Genomic DNA, 14243 nt, shown 5'->3' with positions numbered 1-14243 from the left:
TTTAATAATTTATGAATAGTGGAGTGTCAAGGTATGTGGGGCGCCTGGGCGGCTCAGTCGGTTAAGCGTCCGACTCTTGGTTTCAGGTCAGGTCCACCAAGGTCTCAGGGCCGTGGGATTGATCCCCATGCCAGGTTCTGTGCCCAGTGGGGAGTCTGCTTGAAATTCTGTCTCCCTCTCCCTCTGCCCCTCCTCCCACTCACACATGCACTCTTTCTCTTTTTGAGGGGAAAAAAAAAGAATACCAAGGTATGTGTAAAACTATCCGGAACATTTTCTTTTTTTTTTTTTTTAAAGATTTTATTTATTTATTTGACAGAGATAGAGACAGCCAGCGAGAGAGGGAACACAAGCAGGGGGAGTGGGAGAGGAAGAAGCAGGCTCATAGCAGAGGAGCCTGATGTGGGGCTCGATCCCATAACGCCGGGATCACGCCCTGAGCCGAAGGCAGACGCTCAACCGCTGTGCCACCCAGGCGCCCCCGGAACATTTTCTTAAACATTAATCATTTCCATAAAAGTTTTCCGACAGCCTATTTGACAACGAACTTGATTCAGAAGGACATTCTGATCTCCTTTATGTACATCACAGTTGTCCTCCTGTTGAGTGGGTAGCAGAGCCCGGAGGCCATGGACGCTGTGAGGAGAGAGGAATCCTGCAAGGATGCAGGGATTAGGTGGGGCAAACAGTCCTATTAAGGGAAGCGTGCCTTTAGCTGCCACAAGCGGGAGAGCGCACAGCCACCCCGCCACAGCTCTGGCCCGACCGTGGAGCCGCGGAGACTGACCCCCCCAGGGGCCCGAGCTTGGGAAGGGGCAGGAGTCCGGGGGCCGCAGTGGCGGGTGAGAGCTGAGGATGGAGACGGTAGAAATCACTGAGCAGTTGTCCACGTCATGTGCCGCGTAAGGGAAGGCGATGCATAGGAGGCGTGACAGCTTTCAGGTATTTTATTTTTTAAAGATTTATTTATTAGTGAGCAAGCCGGGGGAGGGGCAGAGGGAAGAGAGATGGAGAATCTCCAGCAGACTCCCCGCTGAGCGAGAACCCCCCCCATCGGCCTCCCCTCCCCCGCGGGTCACGATCTGAGCTGAAACCAAGGGTCCGAGGCTCAACTGACTGCGCCAGCCAGGCGCCCCAGAGGGTGTCTTGGTGGTGTGGTGGCAGTGGTGGCGAGGAAGATGAGAGGATTGTGCTCAGGGTCTCCATCTGACGTGTTGGGGGACTCAGCGTGTTGCCCCACTGCTACGGGGTCAGGAACTACACAGCACGTGACTAAAGCCCCTCTTTTGTTCTGCCTCGAGGAACCAAAATAATTCGTGTCCGTCCAGTAAGCTACGGTGGGTTCTGTGGTTCCACCCCGCTGGGTGATCTCCCGGGACGGAGTTCGCAGGCACAGGCGATACCCTGTGGCAGGGGCCGCAAACTGCAGCCTGGGGGCCAAACCCCACCTGCTGGGACGTCTGCTCTGGGGGGGCGCGGTGGCTGCTTTCCCGCTATAGTGACTGAGACAGCAGGGTCCGCCCCGCCTGACGCATTCACTGCTTGGCCCTTTGAAGAAGAAGGAGATGACACGTTTAAGGATCGGGTGGCCTTGCCCCTCGCAATATTGACGCTGGGTCCATGTAGCAAGGGCACAAGCTTCAGGTGTTCCCATCACAAGGAGACATTGTGTCTATCTTCACACAAAGAGGTTTTTCTCTGAGCTAATTTCTCTAATCAGAATGACTGCATTTGCTTTTACTTATTAGTCCACATGTGAAGTGCTTTATTGTTTCTACAAACTATTACCAGGCGTACAGTCCATTCTTTTAAATTGGATTTATCACCTGAGCCATTAGGAAAGCTGTTTCAAGGACAGCCAGGTACCATCAGAAACAGCACAGCTGAGCTCCTGGCCAGCGGAGGAGGGACCGGCTGTACAGGCTGATGAGAGAGGGAATCCATTTTTTTTTTTTTAAGATTTTATTTATTTGAGAGAGAGTGTGTGCATGAGCAGGGGAGCAAGCAGAGGGAGAGGGAGAAGCAGACTCCCCGCTGAGCAGGGAGCCCGAGGCGGGGCTCGATCCCAGGACCCTGGGATCATGCCCTGAGCCAAAGGCAGACACTGAACCGACTGAGCCCCCCAGGTGCCCCCAGAGGGAGTCCAGTTAGCAGAAGACATGTGTCATCCTCAAGAAGGAAGGCCATGCGCCATGCCAGGCAGGTCCAGCTGGGAAAGGAGCAGCGGCAGGAGTGAGGAGCTTCTTCTTGTTTGGGGGCTGGAGCTGGATTCCGGCCCCAGGACCAGGTTTGAAAGTGTGAGGGAGAGGGACGCAAGGAGGCAAAGCCCCACACGGATGCATGATTCCTGGAGCGCGAGGCGGGCCTGAGCCCCAAGCTCTGACCTCCGGTGACACTAAACCGAGCATCGCGCAGGTGGGAAGAGAGGTTGTGGTGGCCGTTCCAGCAAATCACAGAACCACAGATGTGTGGGGTGTGTGTAAAATTGTGACCAGAGCCTGACAGAACCTCTGTACAACACTTACAGCATGGGGAAGATGTGTACTTACACACACACACACACACACACCCCCCCTAGGAGAGCCTGTCTCCTGACTAGAGAAGTGAGGTGCTGAGAAGGGCCCGGTGCTTTGCTGGGGTGGGAGGTTTCCCATCCCTTTCCTGCCGTGAATACCCAGAGTGAGGCTTTCCAGGGCTCTGAGAGGTCGAGCGTTCCCCCATGGATGGGATTCTGCCTTCAGACAAGCTCAGCCTCACGATTTCCTCTGGTTAGAGCCATGGCGGTCATGGGACCCCTGGGTGGCTCCGTCAGTTAAGCGTCAGACTGGATTTTGGCTCAGGTCATGGGGTCATGAGATCGAGCCCCGCCTCACCTTCATGCTGAGTGTGGAATCTGCTTGAGGTTCTCTGTCTCCCTCTACCCCTCCTCCATTAAAAAAAAAACAGGGGCGCCTGGGTGGCATAGCAGTTAAAGCGTCTGCCCTCAGCTCAGGGCGTGATCCCGGCGTTATGGGATCGAGCCCCACATCAGGCTCCTCTGCTATGAGCCTGCTTCTTCCTCTCCCCACTCCCCCTGCTTGTGTTCCCTCTCTCGCTGGCTGTCTCTATCTCTGTCGAGTAAAGAAATAAAATCTTTAAAAAAAAAAAAAAAAACATGGCGGTCAGGATGCTCTTCTGGGGGAGGAGACCACCCCTAAGGGAATGTTCCACTATCAGCCATTTCCCTCAGGATGAAGGCGTTTCTCTGACTTCTCAGGAGTTGGTGTTGCTGGTGGTCCTGTGAGGGACATGACAGTCACAGCCCAGGGCCGCTAATGGAGTCTGCCCAGTTTCCCGGGGCTCCTACTGGAGCATTGCAGCCCTGAGACACTGCCTGCCCGTAGGCTGGTGCCCCAGTCACCTGGGATTCCCCTCCGGTCCCCCACATCGAGTGCACCTGTGGGACAGTGAGGGAGCGTGTGTGTGGTGTAGCTGTTGTGTACCTCATGTGACCAGATGTCAGGACATAAAGAAAAGGAGCCCAAGGGAGGGAAGAGAACTTGGACTCTCATTCACCAGGCTGGGAGCTAAGAGTCCCTTGGTAGATACGTGCTATGAGTTCAGTCGATTTGGGGGAATATATTTAAGGGAGACAGTCTCTTCTCACAAGGGATCTCCCAAAGCATTGGGTAGATAAGGCCAAGAAAGTAGAGAGAAATCATTTCTGTTTGTTTCCTCTATAATCAAGGTGAAATCTATTCGAAGTGTCAATATCACTCCATTTTCCCGTTCTTATTCCTCTTTCCCTTTCCCATATAAGTAGATCCTTTCCCAGGCAGATAAACCCATCCCATTCATCTCTCCTGATCCTTTTCCAATTAAAAAGATTTCCAAAGAATGCAGAACTGCAAATCCACACTGGTTAGACATTCCTAAGGTCCAACATCGTGCCAGAAAGAAAAAGTATGGGGACAGGGTTGGGTTCGGGGGGGGGGCGGGGTCTGGGCTTTTTGAGTACATCACATATATAGAAAGATAGATTCTGTGAAAGATTACCATGCCATAGGAAGGCACTTAGAGTTTAATGAGAGTAACTGCATTCAGTACCCCTCCTTTGGGCTGCAGGGCTATTGGTTTAAAAATGAAGGTTTACAGGGCTCCTGAGTGGCTCACTTGGTTGGGTGTCCAACTCTTGATTTTGGCTCAGGTCATGATCTCAGGGTTGTGGGATCGAGCCCTCCATTGGGCTCTGTGCTCAGCAAGGAGTCTGCTTGAGGTTCTCTCTCCCTCTCCCTCTGCCCCTCCCCTTGCTCTTGCACACATCTCTCTCTCAAATAAATAGATTTTTTTTTTAATGAAGCTTTACATTTACAATTGAGAAGTGATGGCTCAGGAAGGAGTGGGGGTGTGTGTGGGACTTTTAATAAAGGAGGACTGTAGGAAACTTTGCAAAATAATGTGACCAAAACCCCCTCCGCACGGGCATCTGAGACTCTTTGGGGGTTTTGTGTGTTCCTCTCCAGGTTTCTAAACTGCATGGGATCTCATCTGAACCTCAGTTGTTATTGTTTCTGGAAATAGGAGCTTGTGGGAGGCAGCAGGAGGACATTGGCTGGAGCCGCACCAAGTGAAGAGGGGGAAGGAGGCTGGGGATTCCTGTCTCCTGGCTTCTACCACACCTTGTACCCTCAGGACTCTCCTTGGGGAGTGTGGATGGCCCTGAGAGACTGGCTCTTTGGGGGTGAATATGAAAACAGCGTGAGCTGCACGTGTTTGGCAGCTCCTGAGAGGAGTCTGGGTGGGAGGGGGCACCCCAGGGCCTACGTCCAACTCTTCATCCCTTGCCTAGCTTCAGAAAGTTGTGGTGGGTCATGTATGTTGTTTATTGGGGCCCCACAGAGCAGAGGCATTGGGGAACCATATGGTTCCCCACTGGAACCATAATGGTTTTTAAATGAATGGATGAATGAACGGGTGAATAAATATATACTCTTAACGCCGTTTTTGTATTGTCTGGGCTGTGCACGTCGACCTACCCCTGATACTGCTCGTGACAGTCACCCAGCAGTGACACCCAGAGCTTCCTCTCTTCATTGGAATCACTCGTTGTCCTTGCCTTGATGGTCTGTGTCCATCAAAAGCAATATTCTTTAAAGGAGGAAGGACAGTAAGTACAGGGATACCAAGGGAGGGCTCAAGTTAGACTCTCTGGAAGCCCGCACATACCTGAAGTTCCTGCTTGAGCCTGAGTCAGGTCTTTTGCTGAGACTTGGACAGTTGTGGGCATGTTTGGTGAACACGTCCTGAGCCCACCAGAGGTCAGCTTTCTTGCACGGGATCGGCTCCGTGGACGTGAACATCCGTGCCCTCACACGGGCAGGCAGCCATCAGCAGTCAAGTGACCAAGTGTTGTCGAATGGCTTTCCCAGCAGTGGAGGCAAGCGCCCTCACTGAACGGGTTAAGGCATAAAAAGAAGAGAGCGGCCAATGCCATTTGGCCAATGGCAGGACATGTTAAAAACTAAGTGGGGACTCCAGAGATCATTGGGGTACTTTGTAAAGATTGGAGCTGATGGGTTTGTGTGACATGGAGAACATTGTATGGCAGTCATCTGAATGTTTTTCTTGGCTTTTTCCTCCTGGTTAGAGCACTGTGTGTAGTTTGTGCCATTTAGCACAATGACGGTCTCATCAAATGACCATTATCTGTCACTCTCTGGAGCTATCAGATTTGATATGTGTGACAACCAAAGCAAACGTCTCCTTTCCCTCTGGTTTTCCTCAGTGTCTGAAGCCTGGACAGCTTCATCCAAAAGGAAGACTTTCCATACCATGATCTTTCCGTCCATCTTCTACCAGGAAACATAGGGCTCACTAATTATGCTAATTTGAGGAGGATTTACTGACAACAGGACTAATCACAAAGATGTGGGCAGGCTTCGGAATCCTTCTGTCAAACAGCCCGAGGTGACAATGAGATGAATCTCTCATGGAGATTACCGTTGCATTTTCTGTAAGAACCAAGGAAGTGATCGACTGCTTATCTGTTAAGATAGATAATTGAAGGCCTAGACCAATGTCTGGTATGTAATGGATGGACAGACAGAAGGACTCACTCATGCATGGGTGGATGGAGGGACGGATGGATGGGTGGGTGGATAGACAGATAAAATTAAGTTCAAGGTGACCAGCTCTCCTCAGCCACTTAACATGGTAGAACAGTGGGCTTTTTTTTTTATTCCCACGTTTCTTATCTTTTGGCATCACGTTGTTTTAGCCTTTGTTTTGATTGATTCTTCATGTGAAGATGGCCTTGTTGAAATGAGTATATTCTTTGGTTGACTTCATTAACTTAATTCCTTTTCTTAATTCCTATTGTAACAACTCAGATACTCTTTCAAAGTGAAATCTTCCTGATCGCTAATATTGGGGTTATGCCTAATAATGCCAGTAACACTGAAAGCATTCACTATGTCGGATCTCAGTTTTTTCGTTTTATTTGTAAAGATTTTTCTTTAAGTAACCTCTACACCCAGTGTGGGGCTCGAACTTATAACCCCAAGGTCAAGAGTCACATGCTCTACCAACTAAGTCAGCCAGGTGACCCTAGACTCCGAGTTTTTGTACCATTTTGGGTTTTTTTTTCAGTGTGTTTGATGCATAGCAAAACACACATTCCCCTGGTTATTTCCAAACTGATTTCAGCTCCACACGACCAACATTATTTCCATGTTTTCTCGGTTTTTACCTCACAATACTTGAGTTTAGCCATGGGGCCTCACTTTGGGGCCACAGCCTCCAATGGGCAAAGCTGAAAACATTTCCTTCTGAAGAGTAACCTGTTTATCTATTTGAGGTCAGAGACTTTTTTTCAAGTTACCAAAAATAAAATTTCATGCCTTCTACTTACTTTTAAGAGGGATTTTTCTCTCTCATTCTCATTCGGGCCTCTCCGCGCTCCCAGGCAGCAGGCAGGCTAGCTTGTGGTCACAGTCACCCGCCAGACAGTGGGACTGGGCTCAGAGGTCCAGCGGCATAACATGCCCAAGAGACCTTCCGGCTAATGGTGGGGCAGGCCAGGAGGCAGGCTCTGGATCCCAATCCATTTTCTCCTCTCTGCGCTCTTTCCCAAGCTGGAACCAGGCTACTTGTGAATAGCTTGAGGGCAATGAGGAGGAGGAAGAAAATTGAAAACTATTGACTGAAATTCCTGGAAAGAGCTGGGTGTGTGGATCAGTAATTTTAAGAGTTGTTCCACCTTCTTGGCAGAGGGAAAGGGTAGCAGGGTGTAGTCCTGAGGTATAAAAGCAAAACTGCTGTCCACTGTTCCCAGAGGAACCTCTTCAGTGGCCGGGCCACCGTCGTGTAGGGCCCAGAGTTCTGGCCATCCCCTTGGGCACAACTTCTGGGTTGAAGTATTGTTCATTGATTGAATCATCAAAAATCATCCCCTCCTGTGAGCCAGGCGCCACTTAAGTCTAGAAACACAGAGATAAATAAGGCATCATTTGCCTGTGAAGGATTCCCGGTCTAGCTGCAAAGATAGTCATGCCAGTGGGTAATAAGGGTGTCAGGGGTGAGGCCATGATCAAGAGGGGGGAGCCCAGCAGGGGGAGCTCCTAGCTCTGTTGGTAGCATCCAGAGGCCCAGCAGCCGCTCCAGACCTGGGATGTGTGCCCCGTAAGTTCAAGGTCAACAAGGAAGAGTGAAGGCCAACACGGTATGGGGCCTTTTACACTCACGCCGCAGGGCACGGGGGGGGGAAGTGAGTGTGAGCTTTATTCTTAGTGCAGTGTCGCCCCGAAGGCTGTTCGCAGAGGAGCGGCACAGTCTCCCTGTGGCCTCCCTGCCATCCTTCCTCTGCCCGTTCCGAGCACTAGAACTCTAGGCAATCTGCCCAAGGAGACCGGCATCCGGGGGGCCCCTTCGCTCCGCCACACGGGCATGAAGGGCTGGGGCGTGGGGAGAAGGCCGGCTCCTCCGAGGGCCCCCGCCTGTCGGGTGGCAGACCCACGCTGGGTACGTACGGTGCTGCTTCTGAAGCCACCCCCAGGACAGGGCTCCTCTGGGGCTCTCACCAGGCGTGCCACCTGCAGAGGAGCCAGAGCCAAGGGTGTGGAAGTAGACGTGAGCCCACTGAAAACCAGGGGAGAAGGAGCTTCGAGAAGTCGCTGTTAGTCAAAGGGGCCAAAGATAGAGAAAGTTCAGGTAAAACGAGGGCTCTGTGAAAGCCGCTGGATTTGGCAGTTAATCCCCAGTGACCTTGACGGCCGCAGATTCCTGATTCGGGAGAGCAAGGGCTCTGAGCCTCGGCACTGTTGTCTCGTGGCCCAGCTGGTCCTGTGTTGTGGGGGACAGGCTTGTGCGGGGTGGGACGTTGAGCCAGATGCCGGGAGCGGCCTCCCCAGTCCTGACAACATGAATGTCTGTAGATGTTGCCGGAGGTCCCCTGGGGGCGGAATTGTCCAGGGGAGAACCTGGGCCATAGGGCAGCGTGGACAGAAGCCAGGGTTCTGATGGTTTGCTGAGCCCTCACACCTGAGCCGCTCTTTGCAAGAGGTCCGGCAGCCAAGGGCAGGCGGTGGGAGGAGGTTCACGGGGGTNAACTAGAAGAGAGGGAAAGGTTAAAGACAAGGGATAGTCATGGGGCAACATGTATTTAATGATTTCACAAACATGGAGCTTCTCCAGTTACCCGACTCGGTGCCAGGCTCTGTAGACACCACCCTGAGCTGGTGACGGGTCCCTTGTTCAGAAATGACTGAAAATTTCAAAATGGCAGCAGAGCCTAGAGCCCCAAGTGCGGGGCCCTCCCAAGTGGGGCCCTGCAGCTGCCCAGCTCTGTGCTCCTGAGGTGACCCTGGTGGTGAGGGGGCCGAGTGGCCCCGAGTCACAGAGCCCGAGCCCCGGGGTCCAGGGGACAGGCTGGGCCATAACAAGAAGGGCAAGCACCAGCATGCAGGACTGTTGTCACACACGGTGGCACCTTCACCAAAAGGTTAGTGACCATAGGGAGTGATGTTTAAGGCTGAAGCTGTGAGGTTGACGATTACCACCAGTTAGCTGAAGAGGAAGAGAGCGAATGTCACTCTCAGGAAAGGCATGTGAATCTGGAAAGAACCAGGAAGACGCAGTTATGTCTACAGGACGGGGCGGGGGGGGGATTCTTGGCAAGCGTCCAGATTGTGAAGACTCTTCTAGGACCCTGGGTGTTTGACTCCCTCCTGCAGGCCCTGGGTGAGCGTGTGTAGTTTCCAAGCAGGGAGCGCTGTGGTCAGGTTTCCCCTTAGAGAGACCATCCCGAGCGGGGTGGAGGCGGACCCGAGTGGGGGCGCTGTCGCAGCCAGCAGAGATGCTCAGGGCTGCCTTCCCCAGGCGGCTGTGCTGGGCTAGAATGGGGGGTGGCTTGGACCTGGTGGTGGATTGGCTGTTGAGGGTCAAGTGCAATGAAGGCAATTCCCAGTTTCCCGGCTTGGGCAGCTCATGGGGACGCCAAGCTGTCAGGACAGGAGGGGAAGACGGATGACTTCATTTAGCACCTTCTGAGTGTGACAGCCTGTAGGAGTATACTTTGAGAAGGCCGTCCAGAGCTCGAAACTATGACTGAAGGCATAGATTTTGGAGTCATCGGGATAGAGATGTGAACTGATGTCCTGACTATGGATGAGATCTTCCCAGGAGCGTGTGTGGCATCAGAACTGGCAGGATCTGGGCTAAGTAATCACTAAAAGCACCTATCTTGTTCTCCAAGGTCTCCTAACACCTGGGGACACCACAATGGCCAAAGCCAGACAGAAACCCCCAACCCATGTGGAACTGACACATCCTCTAGAAAGATTCCGAAGGAGGGGCTGTAACTCAGTGCGTCTCCCCTCCCCGCAGCCCCATCACGCCTGTCTGCACTTGTTCGATTTCCCACCTGGAGCAGCAGTCAGGAAACCCATCTCCTCCCGCCTTAGGAGAGAGGACGAGTCCTTCCCATCTTCTCTTCCCACCCGTCTGGAAGGGCCAGTCCCTCCGCCGGGGGCTGAGATGCTGACGACCAAAGTCAATTCTGCTTTGCTTTTTCCTGAAATGCAGATAGAGCTTCAGAAATCCAAACTTTAAAATCAGGGCCCTCCAAACAATCTGTGGTTGCAAACGCTAATGAAAGCCATGACCTTGCAGTTCTGACGCCAGCAGAAAGCTCATTAGCTCCTTGCGGCAGAACGAATCCTCGTCAGCAGCAGGAGTCAGACCAGCCGGACCTACAGGGGTTTTGTCACGTCTCTGGGGAGACAGCCTCCCCTGCCCTGTGCATTGTCTACAGCATCTTGCCACCACATTCTCTCACGGTCTCCTTTTCCCGAGGCCAAAGCCCAAGTGCCATTTGCTTGAGGTCTGTTTGTCTGTCACAGTCCTCACATGCACAGAGAAAGACCTTCGTTTATGTCATTGTTTCTTGCAGTCACCAGCATAGAGTTGTTCAAACTGTTACTACACAAAATCCATTTCTAAATTCTGCAAGGACCTGGAAGGCTCCCAGGTGGTGACTGATGGTCCGTGACATTTAAACAGGAACTCAGTGATTTTTCACTTTGCAGCCAACGTAGATCATTTAGCGGTGGTGTTCCATGTAAAGAAGAAACCATTTGAGGAGTAACAACAATTTTGCAGCTCAGAGATATTTTATAAATCAGGGCCACATATATAACAGCAAAAGCTATTTAAATTGATCACTTGAGAGCCTATTAAAACTACTACTTTCAGATCATTCATTTTACTGAAAAGTTAAACTCCCAAAAATGTTTCCTTTATCATCTAGCATGTAAATGATCATGTCAACATACAGAGTCAGGAAGCACTTTTTAAATTTAATGTGAGTTTAAATCTGATACAATGACTTAAACATACCGTCAAGACAGGGGTAAGAGATACAATACATTCAGAAAGTTTTTATTCTTAGAGTTATCCGCTCCTTGGGATTATTCATAAGACTGACCACTTTGTTAATAAAGTAATTGTGCTCTGCTATCTGGATTTCTAGCGACCAGTATTTCTGTACAATGTAGATCTAGAAAGGAGCCTTTACGTGGACCATGTCAGACTGCTCTGGGTCCTTTCCTAAGAAGCTGGCCACTAGAATTCTGAAGCTAGAGTTTATCCCTTTAGTTTATGAATTTGGATCTGTCCAAAGACCACCTTGCAAAGGAAGGGTATCATTTTAAGCTGATGTAAGTCGTCCTTGTGATAAACCAACTTACTTGTGTTACAGTAACTGAAAGCCATCAGTTGGGAACTCTTCATTAATTCCAGTATCAAACATACACACTTGTGTACAACACACACCCTCCTGCTTCCCCTGTCACAGTCAAGAGCCATCTCTCCTGCATTTGAGAAGGAAGGCCTCTCTGTCCCTGGACCCCAACCCCTCCTGCCTCCTCGGGACTCCTACACCATCAACTGAGCCTCCTCCCTCCTCATATAGTTTCTCACCACCACCACCTCATCCAGATTATTTCCGTTAAACACATCCAGTCTTCTCCCAGTAAAAAGTATAAACCTCACCAGAGCCCCCTTCACCTGCAAGTCTCTTGTCCAGCCAGGCTTCAGAAAGAATCATCCATACTTGTCCATTTTCTCACCTTTGTTCTCAACTCACTCCAGTCTGGCTTCCATTCCCTGAGCCTCCTGACAAAGCTCTAGGCAAGGCTGCTTCCAGCCCACCTGGTGCTGATCCCATGGGCAGTTTGCCAGGCTCACCTGACCTCTCAGCAGCACCCAGCACCATGTCGGCTGTGCCCATCTTCCCACCTCACTCAGGGATACGACATGCTGAGTGTTCTCCTGCCCTCACACCCTGTCCTCCTCTGACTCCTGGCAGATTCGTCATGCTCTGTCTGAGCAGTAAATAGTGGGATTCTGTGAGCTTCCAGCCTCAGCCCTCTTGCCTCCATCACCCTCCTGGCTTCAAATATTCTCCATATTGCAGACCAGCCCCAGATTTCCTTCCCTGGCCTCGACCTCTCCTCTCCCAGAGCATGGTGCCTGTGGCCGCCTACTTGACCTCTCCTCTTGGATGTTCCAACAGCATTCCACCTTAGCAGATCCAAACTCAGACTCACAGTTCCCTTCTACCCTTCCCATCCTCCTCCAAAACCCTACTTCCCTTCCCATGTGCCTCTCTCAGTGAAGGGCATTGCCATCCATCCAGTTGTGTAAGCCGTGAAAGCTAAGACAGACATCTTACATATACCTGCTTCTCCCTGCTCTGTCCATCTACACGACATCTCCATGGTCTGTCAGCTCAGCTTCCTAAGAATGTGCATGGCAGCTGCCACAGCCTGGCCCAGGTGTCCTTCCTGTGGCTTCTTCCCAAACTGCCTCTTGTCCCCTCCCCCGCCCCAGTCCACTCTCCAGACAACCACCAAGGAGATCCCTTGTAAATCTGAAATGTTCACTCACTCTTGCCCTCACTGATTCTAAAATGTCAATGCTTTCGTGGCTCCACATTGCTCCTTGAAAAAAGATCAGAATCCTGACACAGCCCCCGAGGGCCACGCGGCCTGTTTCCCACCTTCCTTCCTGCCCTCGCTGTCTCCACTCCAGCACTGTGGATCCCTCTGTCCTTCCCACTGGGGCACCGCGTCACTCCCCCTGGGACCTCTCTCCTGGCCTAATTTGGTCAAACACCAGAATCCCTGCCCAGGTGCCTCCTGTTGGCAGCTTTTTACAATGGTTGCATTTCATACTTGCTTCCATGACCACCTGATTAATGACTGCCTTCCCTAGAGGCAGGACCTTGATCTGTTTTGACTCACCCAGTGCCCATCACAGAACCTGGCACAGAGCTGGCCTTCAACCAATAATTTGTAAAATGAACAAATGCATTTATTTAAATGTTTTATTATGTATTTTCTTTATATTTTTTTCTTTTTCTATCCCCCCCCCCCCGTTCGCACTCCCTCAATGAATTCACGTTTGGATGTGGCCAAGTATATAGCATCTGCTTCTAAGAACCATGCCTGTACACGACAGGGATGACATCAGCCTTAGCCAATTAAATTGTTATTTGCAGCGCAGTCCCAATACCGTGTCCACGGAAAGTAGGCTCAGAGTGGAGCCGAAACTAGAACGCAGGTCCCCTAACTCCTGTATCATTTTCCTACCTGATCTCACTGTCAAAGCCAAAGCGACTCAGTACCGCACGTGTCCTTCAGGAGGGCTTAGCTCCGTTCCATTGCAGTGATTGGCCTTGATGTTCTCGGACCCTTTCGAGAGAAATGAAACATCAATGGGAGCCTCGCAGCATGTGTCTGACTCTAAGGCCGTCTAGCTAACAGAATTTGCTCTGCTTGTAGTTCAGTCTCTTGTCCTTTCGTCCCCTCCAAACATGACTCATAAGAAAAAAAGAAAAAGCCAGCGCAGAACCAGGCAACGGGTCTAGGGGCAGAATCAATGGGTGGGGGAACATTCTGCAGATGCTTCTGGGCATGAGACGTCTGGGATGCAAGCTCCACCTTGAATCGGGAGCTTATTCAAAATCTACTGACCAAAAGCCCTAGCGGCATCCAGAGCCTGGATTCGGCCAAGGGGTCCCAGAAAGCTAGTTGCACATCCCTACCAATGAAGCCAGGGTTCTGGGGGAAGATAAAGGAAAGGTGAGGCAAGCCTCCCAGCAGCTCATTCTAAGAGGAGTCTGCATTCCAGACCCATGACACAGTTCCCTCCCGAGCTCTGAGAGTGCTATTTTAGGAAAGCCTTCGAGACTCCGGAGTCCCAATTTAGAGTCTCCAGTATTACAAACGTCCAACTATACAGCGGGCCCTTATCAGGGGGAAGAAATAGTGTCTTCGTGGGACGTTTGGAAGAGAAAATGACTAACGAACATGACAGTGTGTTCTTATAAATTGAACCACGCTTTGGAATACAATTTCCAGCCATTTCCAGGGTACTCTAGATTTTACCAGCTGGTATCTGACTGGAAATCCTTTCTGTAGCATCAAAGCCCGTGCCCTATCCAGAGCATCTGTGGTGATGATTTTGGGGTCTCAAAATCCAGGGCAATGAGAATTACAGGTGACAAGCAGCGTTGGGTTTAAACAATTTGCGCTCGGTAACTCCATGGACTTTCTGTTTCCACTCCGGGTCTCTCTCGAGATTCCATGGTGTAGACGGCCCTCGCCAACTAGAGACACCTGTGCTGATATCCGAGGAGGAAGCATGGCGTGAGCTCCTAGGGGAGCCCCTTAAGTCCCCGTGCAGGGTGCCGAGGAGCCCCTGAC

At 51.2% G+C, this 14243-nt stretch overlaps 1 protein-coding gene across 6 annotated transcripts in view; it reads left to right on the top strand.

The window, feature by feature from the left end:
• PHACTR1 (phosphatase and actin regulator 1) overlaps nt 1–14243 on the top strand; it is a 571024-nt gene that overhangs the window by 541635 nt on the left and 15146 nt on the right. The gene's annotated exons all lie outside the window — the stretch shown is intronic.

The sequence above is a fragment of the Ailuropoda melanoleuca genome, chromosome 5 (assembly GCF_002007445.2).
Source record: "Ailuropoda melanoleuca isolate Jingjing chromosome 5, ASM200744v2, whole genome shotgun sequence".
Lineage (NCBI taxonomy): Eukaryota > Metazoa > Chordata > Mammalia > Carnivora > Ursidae > Ailuropoda > Ailuropoda melanoleuca.
Note: the sequence above shows the minus strand (reverse complement) of the source record. Positions and strands in the feature narration are given on the sequence as shown.